Source organism: Arachis hypogaea, chromosome 9 (genome assembly GCF_003086295.3).
Source record: "Arachis hypogaea cultivar Tifrunner chromosome 9, arahy.Tifrunner.gnm2.J5K5, whole genome shotgun sequence".
Classification (NCBI taxonomy): Eukaryota; Viridiplantae; Streptophyta; class Magnoliopsida; order Fabales; family Fabaceae; genus Arachis; species Arachis hypogaea.
The window spans coordinates 118,616,366-118,629,854 of NC_092044.1; positions in this window are offsets into that span (position 1 = coordinate 118,616,366).

The window sequence follows — 13,489 nt, forward strand, 5'->3', positions numbered from 1 at the left end:
AACTTTAGACACCGTATGCATCACCAATAACTATATATCTATTAAAATATGAAGCACCGAAGAAAATTCTAAAAGCTTTTGAAAACATGCATGAAAAAGTAGAAAAAAAAAAAAAACTGACTAAGAGAAACTGCAGAATAATGTAACCTAACAAACATCTGCTCTTTCGCCTCAAAAGCATGGAAAAGGGTTAAGCCGTTATGGGCAGTTAACATGCGTGTTTACTTGTGTTAAATTCAAGAATTAAACCATTCTTAGAAACATGATTTGAATTAGGAAAAGTATAAGGAACCAAAAGCTTATCAGGCAAAAACTAAACAAAATTATATTAATTTATATCAATAATTAATTAATTTTAAATTTTTTAAATTTAAAATTTAAAAAATTTTAAATTGATTAAGTAAATCTAATTAAAACCTATAAAAACCTTCATCTTTTTTCTTACATTAATCTATCCACTTCTAATAATTACAAATTCGAAAAATATATAAAAGAACATCCATTTAATATGAAAAAGAAACATTCTAATACTTAGTAGAAGAAACATCCAGATATATTAACTCGTAAAAATTTTGAATTCATCCAAAGGTATTTGGCTAGATTTTGGCTGATATGCTTTTGGTTCCTAACTTTACTCTTTGAATTATTATATTGGATACTCTCATTTCTTATCTTTTATTTATGTTTTTCATTCATGTTTAAGTTTCTACTATTAGTTTAATTATTACTTTAATTACTAAAAGAACAATAACGAATGGTAAAAATTTGAACATAACCAAAACAAAAAAAAAGAATGTTATGGAAATATCAAAACCTAATATAGTTGCCAACAGCTCAACATACACAAGGTGCTCTTTCCGATCCCTCTTAGGCTTTATTTTAGTGGCTATTTTAGAATAACAATATAGATATATTAAAACTTAAAAATTTGCATTTACAAATGTTTGAGATAGATTTTTTGTCGACTTAATTACTTAAATTTTTGAGAGATGTAATTTTATATCATGGTATAAAAGTTTGGAGTTTAATTTTTTTTTTAAAAAATTAGCATAAGATCAATAAAAAGATAAAAAAATCTTTACATAAAACATTCGTACAAACTCAAAAAAAGTTATAGTGTGAGAAGATACGTTAGAAATATGACTATTTATGTATCTCTTTTTATTTGTTTAAATTCTTTAGAAAAATAAATATCATGATATGAAATCCAAATCGCGCTATCGACTTGCAAATGTTCATGTTTTAAATAATCATTCTAAGACATAAAATGAGTGTATTATAAGTCTCACATCTATCAAAAATAAAATCTCTAAAAAGTTTTAAAATATGAGACTTTTTTCATTCAATAGGCTAACTTCTAAAATTGAATTATGTTCACTTAATCTCGATTTTAATATAATATCAAAATTTTTATAATTTAAAAAGTTTAGAGTTCGATAATTTTAAAACAAACAAAAATAGTGTTGACTCCGAAAACAAAGAATTTTATTAAAAAACAAATAAAAAATTTTGATAATCCAAAAAAATTAGCTAAAAACAGTTAAAATTTATTTTATTTAACATTCATTAATTGTTATAATAATTAATAAATGATAAATAAATTTTAACTGTTTTTTTGTCTCTTTAATATTATCGTAAAAAATGATACAAATTAAAAAAAAATCATGTAACAAAAATATTTAAAATATAATAAAAGTAATTTAATAACAAGATTGATGAAATTAAATTATATATACATAATGCACAGGAGGTGAGAGAGAGAGAGAGAGTGGTACACAGCATGCACATGGTTATCTGCAGATACCAAAACCAATAGCTATGTGTGTTGATATTGTTTGCGTGCAATTCGAGGCCTATTCTATTACAAGCAGAGAAAGATTTAGAAAACAACTGTTCATCATCATCTATTACATATTTATGTTTCTATGCCACTCTATATCATTACATTTTTCTGACATTTCTTCATCAACTTTATAAACTCTTACTATTCCAATTACATTATTAACCATTATATGTGCTTACTAATTTTTTGTTTTAAATTACAATAATGCATACTTAAGGTATAATTAGATGCATATAGAACTAAGAACCCCATATCTTATTTTTAATTATTTTAAAAAATATTCATATGATGATTGGTGTCATTGTCTGTGTGTGCGTTATATATATAGCCTTCTTAAATATCATAGAAAGAATTTTAATAGTAATAATAATAATAATAATAATAATAATAATAATAATATAATAATAATAATAATAATAATAATAATAATATTGTGTGTATATTAAAATTAATTATTAAAATTAATAATTAATATATAATATATATTAAAAATTAATTAAATAATATATTTATTTATATATAAATACATAATAATTAATTTTTGTTATTAATTTTAATATACAAATAATATTTTTATAATAATAATAATAATAGTGAGGACAACATCACAAGACTGCAACTGATGAGATAAGCGCACAAAACCAAGAACCTAAGAAACTGAAATTGAAACCGAAAATTAAATTAATTTAAAAAAAAAAAGGAGGGTCCATGCATATATAATGAAAATGAATCTGACAGCAGGATTCCCACACTTGTTGCTTCCAACACTCTACACGATAAAGCAAATAAGTTCCCCTCTTGTATCATTTTTAATCCTTGCTTTTTCTCTTTCTCCTTCTTAATCTCTTACCAATTTCTACATACATGGAAGTGGAAACCCCACCCACCCAAATCAAAAGCCCTAGCTACCCACCTATGCATACACATACATATTATTATTGCACCTTTTTCTAGAACAACAATTATGTTTCCCTTACTCTCACAATAATTACCTCTATTAAATCACTTTTAATTACTCATTTATCATTTATAATTATACTTTTCAAAAAGTTATTATACTTTTGCATTTTTTATCATTATTAGAGTTTATCTTTTTTATGTTATTCTTTAAACATTTTTTTACTAAATAAGAACATAAGAATGTTGGATATAAGGTTAGATTTTAGGGTTTATAGTGTTTTATTTATTTATTTATTTTAATTTTAATAATAGTTAGGTTAATTTATAAATTTTATTGCACTCTTTATTTTTTTAGGACATTATTAGCATTCGTACTTATATATATATATATATATATATATATATATATATATATATATATATATATAAGTATTGATGGAATTATTAATCTAATTTGACACAAAACTAATACTTTTTCAAAAAGTTTAACTAATTTAATAAAAAGATGACACATAAATGATTATATTAATTATATTTTTACCATTTTTTTATTGAAGAGTTTTTTTTTTTTTTGAGATCTACATAGATTTTGTATAGGGTCTCTTTTTTATTTGTTTTATATTTTTTTTCAAATTAACAAAGATGGAATTTTAAATATTTTATTTCTAGAAACTCTTATACCATGAAATGACTATACTTTTCTTAAAAATCTAAGTTGATAATAGAAAATATATAAATAATCATATTTTTATCATAATTAATAATTTAAGATATTTTCACAAAATTTTTAAATGTTGAAATAAAAAAATATATTTAACAAAATACATTATAATTTCTCAATGTCTGTGTCTTATAATGTTATAATAAGATGCTGTAATAACAAGCTCATTTTGTATTATTCTTAAAAACAATATAATTAGTGAACAATTTGAAATTGTTAGAAATATAATTGCTCAATTCTAGAACCCTCCACTTCATCATTCTCTCCCTCTTAATTTGGTAAATTGAAGTAATAAAAAACCAATAAACCTTGTCTAATTGGTGCTTTTCAACAGGGCAAACAGGTGTCATTAGTTGCAAGTTTTTAACTTCTAACTACTTGTACTTTAATTTATACTGGAATCCATGCATTATTATTTTTTATATATATGTAAATCTTGTAAGTCTAAATAGGTTTGTCTTTTTCTTCCTCCTCCTTATTGTCCCCAGTTCCATCTTCAATTCTCTCCTTTCTGCTACCAATTATATTATATTTATTATTGTCCATGGAATTTTAACTTTTCTGTTGTTTTTACTTGTAGAAGAAGCTTGTAAAGAAATTGTTTCCACCTTCTAGTTATCCTATATTCTACTGCACCTTATATTAAAAAAATTATGATACTAAATACACAAGTGACAGCTGTGGGATCAAGGTATAATAGTATTAAAATATGTTTAGCACTTTATACTATATAGTTTTTATTGGATTATTAAGTGTCTTAAGTAACTCTAAAAGTAGTAAAATTAATTACCCTTTTCAAAGCTCCTTAGGCTACCCATTCAATGTTTTCTAAGGCTAACTAAACTCTTTTTTTTGAAAGAAAAAGTACGGGTGAACAATAAAAATATTAAACAATATAAATAATTGATATATCGGATGTTTATTTTATTAGTGTATGAATAGTTATTTTAGTACTAAAATTTAAAAGATTAATTTAGAGGTGTAGTATATTTTTATTTGATTGGTGATTATTCATATTGTTTAATAAATTCATTGTCCCCTAACATTCCACTTTTTAAAAATGTCCTATTAATCAGATTTGGTGTTGTATGGTTCGGCTGTTTTTTCCTGGAAGTTACTTTCACCCCACACCAAATGCAATTAATAAATTAATTAACTCAAAGCCAAATTAAATCTTTAACTAATATTATCATGTTTTCAAAAACGTGCTTGATCTAACTAATAAATTAATTAATTCAAATCCAAATTAATTATTTATTATATTATTATAATATGCAAAGAATAATATATTCATTGAAAACATACCTAGATACTGTTTTAATTTAAGGGCAGAAAATTAAACCTAGGTCTTTTAGTTGTGTTTGGTTTAATAAATTTTTTTATTTTTAAATTAAAATTAAGTTTTTAAAAATATCGGTTCAAAATTTATAGTAATTATTTTTAGCAAATTAAAATAAAAATATTTTTTAATAAACACGAATTACGAAAGGTGTATTTGATAAAATTACTTTTAATATTTAAAATGACTTTAATAGATATAAATGTAATAAATAGTAAGAGCAAATGCAAATATTCATTAATTAATAAATTTATATTAATTTTGAAAAGTATATTTATAAGCACTTTTAAAAATACTTCTAACTTAAAAAAAAAACATTAGCTAAATATATGGTGGTTTTTTTCATTTATCAAACAAAAAATAAGATGTTTGTATTTTTTATAAAGATAAACATATTTTTAAACAACTTTATTAAACTGGACCTTAAACCTTTTATAACTATGATATTGATATATTATATTTTGATGAAAATTCTTTTATGAATGTATCAATTATATTATTATTATTATTATTATTATTATTATTATTATTATTATTATTATTATTTGACCTCCTGATTTAAGGTAAAGTAGTAGCAATTATACATTGATCAATATAACAACAATAAAATATTGATCAATCATCAATATAAGCTTTAATTCGTATAATAATTTTTTTAATGTTGAAAAATATGAAATTTATTAAAAAAAAAAATACTAGGGGGCGGGAAGTTAGTTTATGATGAGTTACAAAACTTTGTGATCAATAGCCATCAACAGTATGTGGGAACACAGGAGAAAACTGACTTAGCACAAAACAATATGTCCCATAAAGGAGAAAACACAATCAAAACTAACAAAGAATAGCTTCTTTTATTGTAAATGTTCATGTTTAGAGATGTCTTACACTCCATGGCAATAGTAGTCATCTACTTGTTAGATATAAATAAAGTTAAATAATTATGTGCTATTATTATGATGCTTTACTTCACATCATAAAAGATTTTTGCTTTTAATTTCCTAATAACTGTTGATTATTGGTCCAATAAATAAAATTTATGGTTAGTTAAAATTTTTACTTTTTATAAATGTTATTAAAGTTTGTTTTGAAAGATGCATGTTTTTTAAAAAATTTGGTATCTATATTTAATAAATTAAATTAAAATTAAAATAACTTTTAATAGGTGGAAATAATAACAATAATTTTATTTCATAAAATAATTTTTAAAATTTAAAATGGTTATAAACTTATAATAGACATGAATAAAGAAAAAAGTTTGATCGTAAATAGAATTTGACATTAATAATTAAAATAAATTAGAATTTAATTTTGATGCAACGTCAGTATATAAAGTAATTTTATATCTGCATATAATTATTGTTACTTCACTTTAGTAAAAATAACTATCTTTTATATTAATTGCGTGAATGGTAGGTCATAAAAAAACAAATATGATTGTATGACTGTATAAAACACTTTATATTATCAGTGCATCGAAATTAAACTCATATTAATTATTAGGTGTGGGGGTGGAGCTAGATTAAATTTTTTATTTTACAATTAACTTAATATATAAAATAAATGATGAAATATTGTATAAGATATAAGAAGTAATTAGCGGCAAGGGTTTTTGCTCCATTTAAAGGTCTGTCACTGGTCAATAGATTACTGCATGCAAAAGGCAGGATTCAAATCTCGACACTTACTTAAACAAATGAGTGAGCTGACCACTCGACCAACCCAAGTTGGTTTCTCCCAATGCAAGTAGATTATAATATGCTTTAGTTTGTTTATACAAGATGCCGGCTAATTGGTAGTTTATATGGGTTCGATTTGTTAACAATTTGATGGATTAGCTTCGTAATTAAACTTATGAGTCGAGTTTAAATTTAAATTTAACATCATAGTTTTACATTAAACATGAATTAAACTTAAACTTAAATTTAAAAAGGCTAAACTCAACTTTATTAATTAACTTTCACCCCTAAATCTCATCAAGAAAACCAATACTGCCTTTTTCAAAATTAAGAACACGTATAGCAACAGTAAAAATAGTCACTAGTAGTCTATCACTAATTATCAAGCTATTAAAAAACCAATAACTGACTGATATGTCTCTTTATTTAATTTAGTAACAAACCTAGTTTGCTTCAATTTCCTCTTTTTTTTTTTAATTGGGCAAACATGTATATTGACTATGGAGAATTCAGCATAATATATTTATATTAATGAACAAAAATACCAAATATACAAAATAATGCATGCATGACCAAAAATATTAAGTATATGTAAGTATTAGATGTTGAAAAACTTTTTAGTGAAGTTCCTAAAACTCTCCCCCATGAGAGTAGGACCAAAAAGGTGAATCAAATAGCACAATGGAAACCCTAGCCCACCACCCAATTAAAATACACCTTTAATTTAATCCTAGGGCACTATATTTTAAGTACAATTGTTTCACTGTTCAGCCACTCTAGAGTTTAGACGACCGACCATAAAGAAAATTTGCTTTTTGACAAAATCAAAAGGAAGTGGTTTGATTTATATATTATATGATTGCATTCGGTTATAATTATTATAACAACACTTCACTCATACATCAAGGGCCAACCCTATTTTGACCACTCCATTACCATCATATATAGAATCATTATTATAGCTTAATTATATAATCTTGATCGAGATATATATATATATATATTGAGTAACTATGAAATCTCGTTAAAATTAAACTTATATTTTTTTATATTTTGATAATATTTTTTAACAGTATTTTTTAAAAAAATATTACTAAATATTAAAAAAATATTATTTTAAGTTTAGTAATATTTTTTAAAATACTATAGTCAAAGTAATATAGACATACTATAATATATATATATATATATATATATATATATATATATATATATATCTTAAAAAATAACTTGTAATGGTCATTTATTTATTTTTAACAGTAATAAAAATAGTCACTAATATATCTACTAACAATCGGACTTATCTAATTTATAATTTATCGCTACAAAATTTTAATAACAATTATATAATTGTCGATAAAAATCTTTTTAATGGCTATATATATAATTGCCATAACATATAATAATAACATCAAATATATAATTAACAAAAAATATAAATTAAATAAAATATATAGTAGTCATTATGTCATTGTCATTAAAAATTTATCACTAAAAATAATTTTTATTGTGGCATATATATATATATATATATATATATAATATAATGATATAGAATGTAGAAAGTAAATTTTATACTAAAAAAATATATTGATTCTATAAAATAAAATAAGATAGTATTGAAATTACTTAAAATTGATATCAGAAGTTTAGTAACACAACACAAAAAATATCAAGTCTTTCTAAAAAAGATTACACATTCAATTAATTAAATGCTTATCTCATATATAAAATAATACATAAAATTCTAAAAATTAACACCAAAATATCTTTATTTTAATATTGATATTTTAAACTAAATGATATAATAGAACTAATAACTTATTTTATAAAAACTTGAGTTGCAGATTCACAAACTTTAATAACAAAGAGAATAAATAGAAAAATTTGTAAATAATGTAGCGAAATTAAATTGAACAAGTGCAAAAATTTAAAAGAGAATAAATAATAACATTTACGTATAAAAAGAAGATGACGTATCTAATAATATATAAAATAATGCATAAAATTTTCAAGAATAACATCAAAATACCTTCATTCTAGCACCAAAATTTTAATTAAATCATGTGGTAGAACTAAGAATTTATTTTATGAGAATTGTCTATTCACAAATTTTGATTAATAAAATAAGTGAAAAAAATATTTAGATAATATAATAAAATTAAACAGAACAAAAATTAAAAAGAGAATGAACAGTATTATTTACGTATAATAAAAAGACGACCATGATGATAACCATAAAAACGATGATGACGACGATAATGAAAAAAGAGAATGTTAAGAGTAGTTAGTTTGATGGTTTCTAATTGGTACTCTTTGAATTAGAAATTTGTTGTCTTTTTTTTTTCCACATCACCCACCATCTTTTCTTTTCTTTTTTTTTTTGAGGTGACAACAACATTTTTTTCTCTGTCTTCTCAAATTTTTTCAATAATTTTTTTCAGTCAAATCCTTCTTTTAATGGTAGATGGATCTGATAAGGTGATTGATTGATATAGTAAAAAAAAAGGAGAGAAAGAGAAAAGAAAGAAAAAGAACGAAAAACTTAAAAAAAATAAGAATTTAGAACTTGATTCACGCAAATAAATGGCTCTGATATTATAAAGATTATGTATTGAGTTTTGGTATAATCAGAAAAAGATCATGCACTAAATTTAATTATGCAAAACTAAAACAAAGAAAAATAAAAGTATAAAACCCTAAATTTATAGAAAAAACTGATATTATTATTGATTAATAGTGTGTCATACCTTTATAATATCTTTATAATAAGCAACTCTAAAGATATATAGCATATGAAAATAAGAAAACAAAATGAATATTTAATCCCAAAAATATCAAAAATTATCAATTAAAAATCATCAAAACTAACTCCTCTTATTAGAGAAAGAGAACAAAAAAATTCAAGAAAAAAAAACATACTTATTGTAACTTAATTAAACTTAATTATATAAAAAAAATTAGTTATCTAATACTTTTTATTAGATATACATATACAAAATGAAACTTTGCTTTTTAGAAAGCAAATTATAATTTCGTCATCTCTGTTAGTAGCTAGCTGACTCGACAAAAATATTATTAAAATCCCTAAAAACATCCTATCATGATTTGTTAGAGAACATGCATAAAGCTCTTCTCTTATGGAATCGTGTTTCAATTTTCTTCCTTTGATCATGATACAATATATAATTATATATAATATTTTCATTTGGAGCTAGTGTATGTTAGTGAGATTAACCTTTCCATAAATACAGTCACAAAAAAAAAACCTTTCCATAAATACTGTTATTAGTTGATCGGATCCCAATGTTAATATATCCCTCAAAGGCTAAAAGTTTTAATTATATATCACTTGAATCAAGCATTAGGGATTTAACTCTATGTTTAGGTTTAACATTTGCAAACGGGTTAGTGTCAATTTGTTTTTGCAGAATTAATTTTTATTAAAATTAAATTAGTGTCAACGTGATTTGTGTTTGAATAATGTATTGTCAAACATAATTTTAATGAGAAAATTAATATATTTAAATGATATTAGTTAAAATCACGCTCTGGAGATGTAGAATTTTCAACAAGGACATATTTTTTAATATTACTTGTAATTCATTTTTTTAATTTAAACAAATTACATCAGTTATTAAAATAATTATTTAACTATTATTTTATTATTAAATCAAATATGTAAATATTTATCAAATTAATATTTTTTATTCAATTTGTTGAAGAATAAAAAGTGTGAGATTAATTAAGTTGACAAATATTTGACTTTTTAACTAATGATATTGGATTTAAATATTAATCTTTTAGAAATAAAAACTATTTTATTTAGATATTTGTTTATTTTTTAAGTTGGAAAAAACAATTAGTTAAAATCTTTATATTTTACTTTATTATTTGAATTGAAACACATTAATAATGTAAAAGAAAGAATTTTTGGGATCCATGTTTGGAAGCAAAATAATTACCATAAATAACATGATAACACAATGTTCGTTCCAAAAAGGTTATAAAACTGTTTGGTGGATGAAACGCCAAATTAAACATGCACTTAATTAGAGGTATAAAGTTATAAAGGTTTGCCAAATAGGATTGGTGTAGCTATTATAGAATTTAAATCTTCTAAATTTTAAATTTTACTTTAAAAGAAAAAATGTAATCTCTTACTATTTATTTTATAAGTGGGACTAAAAAAAATGAGAGAAAAATAATTTAAAGATAAAAGATTATATTTTTTCTTCTAAAGTAAAATTAAAAATTTAAAAGATTCAAATTTGTTATTATGTATGTAATTAGACTCTCAAAGGTCGTCTTAAATTTATTACTTGGTTTTAATAGAATGATAGATTAACTTAATTTTATTACTTAAAAAAGCTACAAATAAAATTCCCTCTACTTGAATGTATAAAATAATTTTACTATTAAATTTCTTGTTATTATTAAATTAGGGATAAATTACACTTAGTTATTATTAAATTAATATTTTTTTCTAGATATTACTTGTGTTTATGAATATTGAAAATTATTTTTGGTTTAATTTATTAAATATAAATATTATAATTTTTGAAAAACTATCTTTCAAAATTAGTTTTGATAATAAGTTAATCTTGAAAAGTAATTTTTTTTTTATCTAACCACAATTTTTTTTTTAAAAAAACTATCTTTTATAAATTAATCGTGAAAAGGAAAAACTTTATCTATCTAATAAAGTGTTATTGATTAGTATCACTTTTTAAATTGATCATAGTTACACTCCTATCTCTTTTAATTCTTTTATATGAAATGGCAAAATATTTCAGTCATTCTTTCTCAGATATCAAACCAATTATCTTCTATATATGTCTACATCCACTCCCATTTAATGGTAGATTAGTGAATCTAAGTATATATTATTTGCTTATATATATCATTGATTATATCACTAATTATATTGCTCATAAAATTTATTGCCACATGAAATGTGTTTTTTCCTTCTGTAAATATATAAAGTATGTATTCCAACTTTTGAAAACAATAAAATGTAAACACCAAGGCCTATTCATTCAAATTACTCCAGCTCATGGATCATTTGATTCAAAACTTTATTTTCTTAATAAGTAGCCATAATTTTTTATTTTTGTGATCAAATTAAAAGTTTTTTCCTTAACAATACGCCAATTCTGACTTGGATAAAATTAGTTAGTCAAAATCAAATTAGTTCTAATAAAGTTAAGAAGCCTCAGCCCAAAAAGTACAAATTTTATGATCTAATATTGAAATTAAGGCAAGACAATGAAGATCTAAAGTACGCAAAATGTCAACAAATAAAAAAAGTCGACTCGGTTAAGGTTAAGATTTGTGTATCTACAATTTCAACGTATAACGAACTGATCCGTTAATTATGCTAATATAACGAAGATGTGATTCTTTGAAAATCATAAACAAGAGTATTTAAATATTCTCATTCAAATAATGTTATCAAATTATTTTCTAAAGATTTAAGTTAATAAAAAAGAGTATATAAATAGTTATATTTTTAATATGTTTATTAAAAAAAATGGTTTAAACTTTTTGTATAGACTTTTTTTATTTTTTTATTTTTATGCTAAAATTCTTTTTTTTAGAATTTAATAATAATCAAATTCTAAACTTTTTAGTTATAAAAAGCTTTATATCCTATTATAAAATTATTTTTTTCAAAAATACTTATCACATAAGTATCCTTTCAATTCCTTGCCATACGAAACTCAAGCATATGGGAGTAATTAAGAAGATTTTAGTGTATAAGGATACGGTCATACCTAATATAATTTAGGGTTTTGTTAGACATATAATAAAAGAAAATATTTTATAAGAATTGTTACAAAAATTTATTTTTTTTATGTTTTCAATAGATTGAATATATAAAAAATATATTATAAAAAATAAAAAAGATTAAAAAAATTTTATTATTATATTTTTAAAATGTGCTTTTAGAGCATAGATGAGTTAAATAATTTTATAAAATTTAATTTAATCAGCTATTAGAAGATTACATGTGGTATATGTTAACTTATTAAAAAAGATTCAATACAATATTCTCTTTGACCCTATCATGAAGGAAAAATATAAAATAAAGTCTTATGGTTATTCAAAACTTAAAAGTGTTAATCACATATAATTGCAACTACTTTGTACATATGTAAAGTGTCTTCCTTTGAATTTGGAAGCATTTGAAGACAACAAATATATACAAAGGCACAGAGGGAAGAAAAGGAAAGTAGTTTTATTTGGGATTCCCAATCTAATGCCATAATAGAATGTTAAGGCTGTGTTTATTTATAGAGATAGAACATTGAGAGAAAAATATAGAGATATAAAATTGTGTTTGATAAAAGCGATATGAATAGAAATAATGTGTTCAGAATATTAAATTAGTATATTTTGTATTCATTCTGATAATAAATAATGTGTTCAGAATATTAAATTAGTATATTTTTTATTTTTTTATTATTTTTGTTAATTTTTTATAATTATATTTTTCATCTCAACTTTTTTGAATAAAAAAAATAAGAATAAATTGAATTTTATTCTAATTTATCACCAAATAAAATACAAGAAATTAAAATTTTATGTCTTTGTTTTTTATGTCTTATTCTCAAAAGCAAACTAGCTAATATTCATTCCTTTTATTTCTACTTAGAATAATTCTTTTATATTTTTTGACAGCTAAATTCAAATTCGAATCTTAAGCATAAACAAAATTCAAGATTTTCTGTTTTTCTAATTCAAAGTTATGCAAAATGTTAGATGTAACAAGTTTGAAAAAAAAAAAATGAAAACCTGACAGCTGTTATTTTCATTGTCAACCCTAACATTCTATTGGTGGCCAAATTTTGACAGGCAAAGATTCTCTTAAAGATATCGACCATTCATAAATAATCATTCACACACAAGGCATAATTTTGGGCTACTCAAACACCCTTTGCAATATAGCTTGCTATTTTACTATTATTATATAGTGGTTACTCTTACCAACATGTATTGTATTTTCG